General features: G+C 35.6%; 1 long non-coding RNA gene across 1 annotated transcript in view; it reads right to left on the bottom strand.

Annotated features, from left to right (window-relative positions):
- The window catches only part of LOC309848705, a 73,048-nt gene extending 63,077 nt beyond the window's left edge, over positions 1 to 9,971 (bottom strand). The window contains exon 1 of the long non-coding RNA XR_014303226.1: positions 9,797 to 9,971. This is a non-coding gene — a long non-coding RNA (uncharacterized lncRNA). The remainder of the gene's footprint in view (positions 1 to 9,796) is intronic.
- Positions 9,972 to 11,134: the final 1,163 nt, after the last annotated feature.

Here is an 11,134-nt window from a genome sequence, read left to right as displayed (position 1 = left end):
AACTCTGCTTTTTGTGCTTCACTTACGAATCTATAAAATGAGAGAAATGAGTCGAAAAAACATTAAGATTATTTTTAGCTCTTCAAAATCTGTATTCAGTTTGTGTGTGTGTGTGTGTGTGTGTGTGTGTGTGTGTGTGTTTCTACATATCTTCTCTGGGTCGGAAATTCAGTGGAGATGAAATTTGGGATTACTCTCATGAAATTCTCTACTTCAGATTTAAAATGCTGTTTCATTCTTAAATGTTTACCTGTATTCACATTTTTAAACTCCAATCCTCATTCAGGTATCTTGAAAATTTGACAGAACTGGGCTCCAGTCTGGTTGCATTCTTACCTGTTATGCGATCTTTAAACATTGTCTGTCCGCATAAATGTGTGCACTCTTGTGTCTGTATATCTGCTTATATTTATTCTTAATCTACATATGAAAATAATAATTCTTGCTTTATAGAATTGATACGCTTAGTGTAGTATTTGGAACACAGTAAATGTCCAGGTGGTTGAACTTAAATGAAAAAATCATGAAGTTTGACAATCTACAAATGACTTTCTAATACTCTAGATTCTCTATAGAAACTTAATGCTTATGCTGTTCTTGTTTTTATTCACAATACCTGGTTTATGTAGTTTAATTTTTTCCTTAGTGATAAAATAATATATCACTAGTATCGACACTAGGAGGTTTCTGGGAAGAGAAAATGCTATATACCTTATTACTGTCAGGTTGAATTATTTGGACTATATGTAATATGTTTTATGTTGGTCTCATTATAAAGAGAGGGGATTGCATGGTATATTTAATATGTGATTCATTTTCTATTGGGCATAGTTTCTGATTTCTACTTTAAAAAGTGTAAAGCTTAAAGAGACCTGCAGCTTCATTTATCTAATGACAACAGTAAGGGTAATGTTACTGGAATATTAGCATCCACCTGCATTTTCAGATTTGTTTTGGGTGCAGAAGACCCATGTACATATCCAGTGAATCAGATAATTGATCACATTCACAGACACCCTACATTTCTGGTGTTCTTTTTATGTTCTTAAGACCTTAGGGCTTAGTCATGAGAAACTGGATTCTAGGGAATTTGGAACAAATAAATCATCAGCCAGAATATGCATAGAAAGATATCCAGTGATGTGCTGGTAATATTTAACCACCAGTTCTCTGGGAAAGAAATAATTCGGTATGTACATATCCACCTAAATCTATTCTGAATTGAACTGATCTATAGGATATGCAGCACCAGTTTTACAAATACTGCTACAAATAAACAATATTGTTTACGATAAATTCCACGTAGCCATCGATTCTCATAAAAAGCTTTTTTTGATCTTGCCTTATTCCTGTATCAGTAGCCAAACTATGGTTAGAACTGATGAAATAGCATAGTTCCAATGTAAAGTGTTGGTTGATATTTTCATTCATATTAATAAGATGAAAGAGACACAATGAAAAATGTATGTCAGAACTTGTTCCACAATCACATAGATGGCTTGCTTGCTACATCTCACAACACTTTATATACTGAATTTTTTAATTTAATTTTTGAGTTATTTACCAAGGAATAGTTCTAGTCATGGCATACTTTTCAGTCTTATCTGTATTAATATTTCATCCATTACTATATTAAATTTAGACAATTTAAAACATAAAGCTCTGATTTATAGTGTTTTCTGATGTCTGTGGTGTAAACACTGCTATCTTGTTAGATTAAAAGCTACCACGTTGACATCCCTAAATGCTGCCTTGTGAGGAGATGGCTGTAGCACACCACTATGGAACTTTTCCATCAAACGGGAGCAATAACTGTGAACAACCTCTAAAGCATATAAAATAGTTATATTTTGCATGCATATCTTTGTTTCTAAAAATTATCTATATTTTGCATGCATATCTTTGTTTCTAAAAATAATTAAAACATGTAAATATAACATGTAGGATTTTTATTAATGGCTGTGTATAGCCAACTACTCAAAAAATTCCTGAAAATCTAATAACTGCCTCTAATAGGCTGATGCCAGCATCAGCACAGCCGAAGCTCTACTTAATCATTTTAAGGTAACTATCAGTGAGGACTCTCTAATGATGTGTATGTGTGGGGAAAGGTCAGCAAAGCTACTAAAGTCCAAACAAAGGAAGAAATCAACTTTAAACACAACCAGATCCTGAAGGCAGACATAGGTCTTGACAATACCAGGCAAGTAAGAACTCTTTGACTCCCTTGACTCTTTCCTCTCCATCCACCCGCACCTGCAGAGCAGCCCCAGGCCAGACGGAAGAAGAGCAGAAGCTCTAGAAGGCCAGGGAATGAAAGAGGAATACATCACAGTATTCTGAACTAATACAGACTCCCATTACCTCCCACCATAGCTGAGCTAGAGTAAAATAGTAACATTAAATCAAGTTCAGCATTTTGCTGATTGACATGGGGCCAGACATACAAATTCCTAACATTATAAGGTATTTGCCCACCCAAAGTGAAATTAGTAGGTCATATTTTATAAGAGGTCTGAAGAGTATTGGTCTTCTTAAACTTCAATTTTAAAAGGATAGACTTAAAAAAGCAAAAGAAATCGTAAATATGTTGTAATTAGATCCCACAACACCTAAGTGTAATCTGTAATTTTTATATACTTTTTATTTTCCCACATGATTGATTTAACTCAGCAAATGTATTTTTACAATTGGATATTAAGCATATTTCACATTAAAAGTTATTTATGTGGTAATTAAATACAAAATAATGACAAGAAAGTGACCTCATTTTGTTTCAAGTAAAAAATTCTGAATTCATGAAATGTTTTGAAAATCCTTCTAAGTTATGATAAATTGATTTAAAATAAATTTGAATATCTCAATATATTTGTGACCATCAAGCAATAAGGCATAAAATAGGGGAAGGTCATATGGATGTGAATTCCATTTGAAACAAGAGGCATTTGTAACAAGGAAAAATAATCCTCCTTATATTGAATAGTTACTATCTCAACTTATGCTGGATATGTACTGTTTCTTCATAGTTTTCTTCTTACTTTGATTTCAAGCTCAGTACTAACTGGATAGATGATCATTAAAATCTTGAAATGTCTTTGGAAATTTATTGAATGGGAAATAAAGTAAATAAATACAAGAATTATCCGTTTAAAATTACCACCACCTGACTACCATGAAGGGATAATTTCCATATGTGATCCCTCAATTTAAGGAAAATACTTCTCTACTCTGACATCCTGGAATGTATAAAAAGCCTGATTATTAGTTTGTATTTGTTGTGACTTTCATCTAATATCTAAGATACTAGATATCTTTCCAACAAAAGAACTTAAAGAACAATATTTCTGCCTGAGGAATTCTAAACAACAACAACAACAACAACAACAAACCCAAAACAAAACAATAAACAGTTAACCATAATTAAAAGGGCATTTTAATTTTTTATTATTATTTTTAAAAGATTTTATTCATTTGAGAGAGTTTGGAAGTTGGGAGAGGGGCATAGGCAGAGAATCTGAAGCAGACTCCACTCTGAGCAGGGAGCCCCACACAGGGCTCAACCTCATGACCCTGAGATCACCATCTGGGCTGAAATGAAGAGTTGGATGCTCAACTGACTGTGCCACCCAGGTGCGCTCAAAAGATCATTTTTAAATTGTATTTTATAATTTTAATACATGAAGATTGATTCGAGAAGCATTGTTACTATTTTACTGGTAATGTTCCTAGTTTTGTTTAAGCCATTCTTCCTTAAACCTCAAAATATATTTTTGATTCACCTGGGTATGATTATGGACATTTGTTAAATGTAAGACTGTAAGTATGTATTTTGTGTGGGAAAGTGGGTGTTTATAGTGGCACATGTATGTAATAAAGTATGTGAATTATAATAAACATGATTTAAGATATAGCTATAAATACATCATATAAATAGCTCTATGTATTAATGATTATTTTTTAGTTGCATTTTTATGTCCTCTTAAAATGTTGCATTCCAAATGTAAATTCTTAATTATCACTATGCATTGAGAAGCTTTGTCAATTAAACAAAAAAACGTTTCAGTACAACAAATTGGTATTATAACTCTAGGGCATTGTAAACATTTGTTACATAATTTAGTATAGTGTAGAAAACAGCAAGAAATAAAAATTATCACTTACACAGCCATTATTAAATCAGTTTATGTGAGCTTCTAAAATCTTGAAACTCACATGAAGACTAAGATCTATAACTTGAAATGAGGAGTCAGCAATAAAAATTTAAGTTGATTGAATTTAACATGTTTATCTGTTGAGATAAATGTTTTGCTGTTGTTGTTGCCTATTATTTTCTTGGTGAGACTTTTGAAATATTTATATAATAAATTATGAGTGGAATTTCATAGAGACAGGGCATGCAAACAACCATAATTCCAGTATTATGGTTTTCTACAGCTTAGTAATATCCCCTTTCCTTATATTTATTAAGAATAAAACCCATTGTCAACTCTAATTATTTAGAGATTATATATTATGTGAAAAGCCTTGAGGCACTGGGCAATGCAGTGGCATAGGCCAGGTGGTCCTTGCATATATGATATTATCTGTATAGATTAATGTAGGAATTAAGTAAAAAAGTGTATATAAACAAGTTATGTTCAGAGTGGATACCAGACTACAGTCCCATGAATACAGGGTACTATAATGTCATTATTAAGATAATATATTTTTTTGGTAATACTGAAGTGTGGTGTTGGCACAAGGATAAACATGTAGATCAATAGAATAGAATAGAATAGGGGGTCCAAAAATAAGCCCACATAAACATTATCAAATGATTTTCTACAAGGAAGCCAGTACTTCTCAATAAATGGTGCTGGGACAACTGGAAAGTCTCAAAGAATAAAGGTGGATCCTCACCTAATATCTTATGCAAAATTTGACTCAAAATGGATCAGAGACCTGAATGTAAGAGTTCAAATTACAAACGCTTAGAAGGAGACATGAAGGGACACCTGGGTGGCTCAGTTGGTTAAGCAGCTGCCTTCAGCTCAGGTCATGATCCCAGCGTCCTGGGATCGAGTCCCACATCAGGCTCCTTGCTCCGCAGGGAGCCTGCTTCTCCCTCTGCCTCTGCCTGCCATTCTGTCCGCCTGTGCTCGCTCGCTCTCTCTCTCTGATAAATAAATAAATTAAAAAAAAAAAAAAAAAAAAAGAAGGAGACATGAATACATGTTCATGACCTTGAATTTGGCAAAAGATTCTTAGCTATGACACCAACAGAATGCACAACAATGGAAAAATAGATAAAATGGACTTCATCAAAATTAAAACTTTTGTACTTCAAAGGATACAGTAAAGAAAGTATAAGGACAACCTACAGAATGGGAAAAAATGTCTTCAAGTCTTACATCCAACAAAGGGACATGTATCTAGAATATATAAATAACTCTTACAACTCAACAACAAATAGAATCCATTAAAAAAAAAAAAAGGATCTGAACATATTTCTCCAAAGAAGATAAACAGGTGGCCAATAAGAGCATGAAAAGATGCCCAACATTATTAGCAATTAGCAATAATCATGCCTCGGATAAACCTCATTGGCTACGATACTGCCACTGCGCAAAGCTTCAACATTATTAGCAATCAGGAAAATGCATGTAAAAATACAAGGAGGTATCACTTGACACCCCAGGATGGCTAGAAGTGAGATTGAAATTGAATTGAAAAGTCAGGTAACAAGTGTTAACAACGATGTGGAAAAACTGGAACTGTCCTATGCTGCTGATGAGAATGGAAAATGATGCAACCACTTTGGAAGAGTGTGTTAAGCACTGAGGGCCTGTCAGATAGCAAACATTCAATAACTGTTAGCTATTAGTAAATTACTTGGCTAGAGGTGAAAATCAAAGTTATTCTTTGGTCCTGTATCTATACATAAAAGTCTGTACTTTCTTATAAAGAAATTAGAGTCATGTTGTTCTCCAGAAGTTGTCTTCCCATTGACTGCAAATAAAGAAGAAAAAACTACAAGCTAACTCTGTGGCCTTTTCTTATTTTGCAGAGATCCGTTTCTAGTTTTGTCATTATCATTACTGTGGTAAAACACCTGTGAGATCTACTGTCTTAGCAGTACTTAGGTACAGCTCTAGCAAAATTTGTATAAGATCTGTATGACATAACCACAAAAACCTCATGAATGAAATCAAAGAGCTAAAAAAGGAACAATATTTCATGTTCATATATAGGAGGACTCAATATTGTCAAGATGTCAGTTCTTCCCAGCTTGATCTATACATTAATTAAAAATATCCACAAATTATTTTGTAGATGTTGACAAAGGGCTCCTAAAGCTTAAGGGAAGAGATAAAAGACCCAGAATAGACAACACAGTTTTGAGGAGGGACAACATTGAAGGACTAGCACTACCTGACTTCAAGATCCAATATAAAGAAATGGATTTTCAAGAAGAAATCAACTATTAAACCATGGAAAGACAGGGAGAGACCTTAAATGATATTACTAAGTAGAAGAAGCCAATCTGAAAAGTTATGTACTGCCTGATTCCAAATATATGACATTCTAGAAAAGCCAAAACTATGGAGACAATAAAAATTAAGTCATTCTAAGGAGCTGGAGATTGAGGGCATAGATGAATAGGTGAAGCACAAGGGATTTTTAAAGCAGTGAAAATACTATATGTAATGGTATAATGTTGCATAAATGTTGTTATGCATTTCCCTAAAGACATAGAACGTATAGTACCAAGAATAAATTTTGATGTAAACTGTGGACTTTGGGTGATTATAAAGGCATCAGTGTGGCTTCATCAGTTGTAGCAAAAGCACCATTCTGATGAGAGAGAGCAATGATAACGTGTGAGGCTAGCATGTGTGGGAGCAGCATGTGTACCAGAAATCTCTATACCTTCCTTTCAATTTTTTTTTTAAGATTTTATTTATTGATTTGACAGAGAGAGAGATCACAAGTAGGCAGAGAGGCAGGCAGAGAGAGAGGGAGGGAGGCAAGCTCCCCGATGAGCAGGGAGCCCGATGTGGTCCTTGATCCCAGGACCCTGAGATCATGACCTGAGCCGAAGGCAGCAGCTTAACCCACTGAGCCACCCAGGCGCCCCCTTCCTTTCAATTTTGATATGGTTTTAAAACTCTAAAAACAGCCTTAAAATTATCTCTCTCTAGAAGCTCGAAACTCTGGGAATTTTAAAAGTTCACATTACTAAATGCAAGTCAAATGTAATGTGTCAACAAATAAAAGGAAATTTGTGAGTAGATTCAGTTAACATCAGAGCTTAGGTGTTTCAGTAAAAGCTTCAGGAAAAACGTAGCATTAGACTGGCTCTTGAGTAATAGGTAGTATTTCCCTAACTATGGAAGAGATGATTTTAAGCAGCCCAGTTGATGAGAACAGTGTAGTTAGAGGAGAAGCAAATCGTCCATTTGGTTGGAAATAGAAGGTAACTTTGATGTGCTATGGTGTGTGTCAGGAGTGTCCTGTTGTATTGGAATAGAGAAAAGCAGTGTGGCTGTAATAGCTTGTATACAGTTATGTGATGCACTGGAAGAGCAGTAACATATACGGGTATAACAGTATAACAGTATAATGTTAACAGTATACGGGTATAGTATAAACAGTATGATGTATACATTATATATATAAGATGTATATATAATGTATATAATATATATATTTATACTGTATAACAGTATAAACAGTATAATGTAACAGTATATGGGTAAGGCAGTAAAAGGAACACTTCACCCATCTTTTGCATACCATTTCCTGTGCTCAACTATCTGAACCCCGGTGATATAAACTAAATTCCTGTAATGGGAAAATATGGCAACTTTTAATATGCTTAAATTTACTGAAGTTTCGTTGTCTGAGTACACTCCATAGCAGAAGACACAAATTTGGTTATTTACAGACAAGTGGAAAGTGCAGTGAATATGTGAAATATGTTTGACCTTTATGGTGATGTCCTGGAGAGCATGTTTTCCATTTTAAAGGAGCCATCTACAAACCAGGTACAGTCCATTATTTGCATTCCATTTTTATAGGTCTTCTACTTCACAGGAAAGTATGGATATTAAAATATTATATAAAACATTTTGGAATTTAAATTTATACAACTGATTAAGTTTTTAAAACACTATGTGCAAAAACTCTTTTAAATACACTTGTCCCCTGTTCTGCTAGTCGGCATCTTCAGCCTAAGTACAAATATGCTGGCTAATTCAGTGCTACACTACTTCAAATACGCAGGCTTAAATGATTGCAAATATTACTCCTGTTTGTGATGATTTTATGTCACTGTGGAATTTTTTGATTTAATCGCATACTTAAATAGTGATGAGCGCTGGGCATTATATGTAAGTGATGAGTCACTGGGTTCTCACCTGAAACTAATATTGCACTGTTAGTTAATTAGAATTTAAATAAAAATTTGAAAAAAAAATCAGTGCCTCACTTTAGTGACACAACATAACACATATAGTTAACACGTGCACACATGCAAATATACACATGTATGAGAATATAAGTATAAATCCTGGAAATAGTCTTTAAAAATTTTATTTGAGAGAGAGAGAGAGAGTCACAATTGGGAGGGGTAAAGGTAGAGGGAGAGAAAATCTCAAGCAGACTGTGCTGACAGAGCCCAGTGCAGGCTCTTTCTCACAACCCCGAGATCATGATCCTACCCAAAATCAAGAGTTGGACATCCAACCAGCTACACCACCCAGGCACCCCTTTTTTGCAGGCGCTTTTGAGATTCCATTTCAAAACCATCTTTATCATTTATTACTTCAAAATGCATGCATTCACAATTTGTGTTGGCCATAGAACACAGATTAATCTTATCCTACATTTACTCATCTCTTTATAGTATAATTTAAGATCTTAAATTTTTAAAGAAATCTTTTTTACTTTCATCAGTTTTTCCTCTTACATAGATATATATGGATTTTACTCCTAAGAGCAATTACTAATTGGAAACATTGTATAATGTGCTACTGAATCTTAATTTAAATCACTTTCAGAAGCACTGAACTCTCCCGGCTGCCTGTCAGCCTTCCCCACCTGTACTGATGTGAATGCAAGTGCACAGGTTATCTGAAGAGCCATGTTGATTATAATTGCTTGGAGGGAATGCACCTTTTTAAATTCCTGCCATACCTTCTTTTCCTAAGCACACTGTAGTCCAGACAAGCTTCACAGCACAAAATCAGCTCCCCTAGGTCATAGAATAGTCATTCGACATGCAAAATATAATTATGCTCAGCAGGAGAACAGATAATTGGGGTATGGATACAGATATATTTTTATCACTTTTCTGCTGTTGATAGTCTTATTATATTTGCTCCTGAGATGTGGGAGAAGTCACAATAACAGAATCCCTTTATAGCAATTAGAATAGCTATCCACAAGGTGTTCCTGTGTTCCAACTGTATTGGGTGAACAAGAGAATATGGAAATAAAAAAGAATAGTAGGGTTCCATCCCTCCCTCACAACTAAGGATGTACTTCCTAGTGCACACTTTATGAAAATGTTTTTCCTAAAGAAAAACTGAAAAATTAATTCAAAATACACTGATGGAGAACCTTCTGGTTTCAGCTTCTGCATGTAAAGATCTTTTAATGACCACTCCTGTCCTTACAACAAGAAATGCCTGGAAAAATGAAAGTCAGTGACCTTTCTTAGACCCTTTAGAGAACAGACGTTGCAGAGCAAACTGTCACCCTCCCACCTCTGAAGAGCCATGCGAATCCAGAGTCAGAGCTGGTATTTGCTTACCTGGGGCAGAAACTTCTGGAAGTTCAGTTGTTGGAAACTAAGTAGACAAGTGTGAGAGTGGGAAATGTCTGGCATAGTACAGACTTATCATCTCCCCTCTCATGAAACTTTCCTTCTGGGAATGCTGCATAGTTAGAGTTCAAGAAACATCTCCTTATGATCCTGATGAAGGGAGTGGAAGATAGCCCTTGTGAAACACAGGAAGTGACTCCTCTGATTAAAAAATGCTTACTTCCGGGACGCCTGGGTGGCTTGGTTGGTTGGGCGGCTGCCTTCGGCTCAGGTCATGATCCCAGCGTCCTGGGATCGAGTCCCGCATGGGGTTCCTTGCTTGGCAGGGAGCCTGCTTCTCCCTCTGCCTCTGCCTGCCACTCTGTCTGCCTCTGCCTGCCACTCTGTCTGCCTGTGCTTGCTCTCGCTTCTCTCTCTATGACAAATAAATAAAATAAAATCTTAAAAAAAAATGCTTACTTCCTAGCTTGGGCCCCCTCCATCCCTTCTGTCTCACCTTGTGGGGTGAAAACCCAGCCAGCAGTTTACACAAATAGACTGAGAAAACTACAGCTAGGGTCTGGAATTCATGCGGAGGATTATAGAAATTTTTTTCCCTTCATCTTACTACCTCACCGACCAAATGGCAGTACAGTAACAGTGGATTATAGGTCACAGATGACACAGTCACTCCAAGGAGCCATGGATAGGGAACCCCAAAGACAAGAGGAAAGACAAGTATACTCTGGTACCCAGATCTATAGCAACTCCTATCTATAGCTCAACTCCTATCCAGCTTAACATAAATTCTCCCCTAATAGATCTCAGTTTCTATTAGGTAATACATGTCTAGCAGTCACCAAAAAATGTAAAGCTATGGTATAAGGCAAAAAAAAAAAAGTCTTTTTGACCATTTAAACTATTTTATAATTGTATTCGGCTGACTCCCAATTTCTCAACTCAAATCACAACCTGAATTTCCTCTCCTGAATATTCTGTGCTATCACTGACTTTTGATGTATATTTACATGACATGGCAGTACATTTATCAGGAAATAATAGTAATTATTGGAGGAGAAACTAGAGTTGTATAAACACATCCTCATTATCATGGGACCTTCAGACTAATGAGGAGGACTGTTATTGAGGAAGTAGTTTCAAGGATTAAGAAGGAGATGAAAAGGAACTGTAAGATTCTTTGAGGGGGCATTATAGTACTAATCAGATTTTTAAAAAAGATTTTATTTATTTATTTGACAGAGATCACAAGTAGGCAGAGGGGGAGGCAGAGAAAGGGGAGGAAGCAGGCTCCCTGCCAGGCAGAGAGCCTGATGTGGGACTCAATCC

The sequence above is a fragment of the Mustela nivalis genome (assembly GCF_964662115.1).
Source record: "Mustela nivalis genome assembly, chromosome: 15".
Lineage (NCBI taxonomy): Eukaryota > Metazoa > Chordata > Mammalia > Carnivora > Mustelidae > Mustela > Mustela nivalis.
Note: the sequence above shows the minus strand (reverse complement) of the source record. Positions and strands in the feature narration are given on the sequence as shown.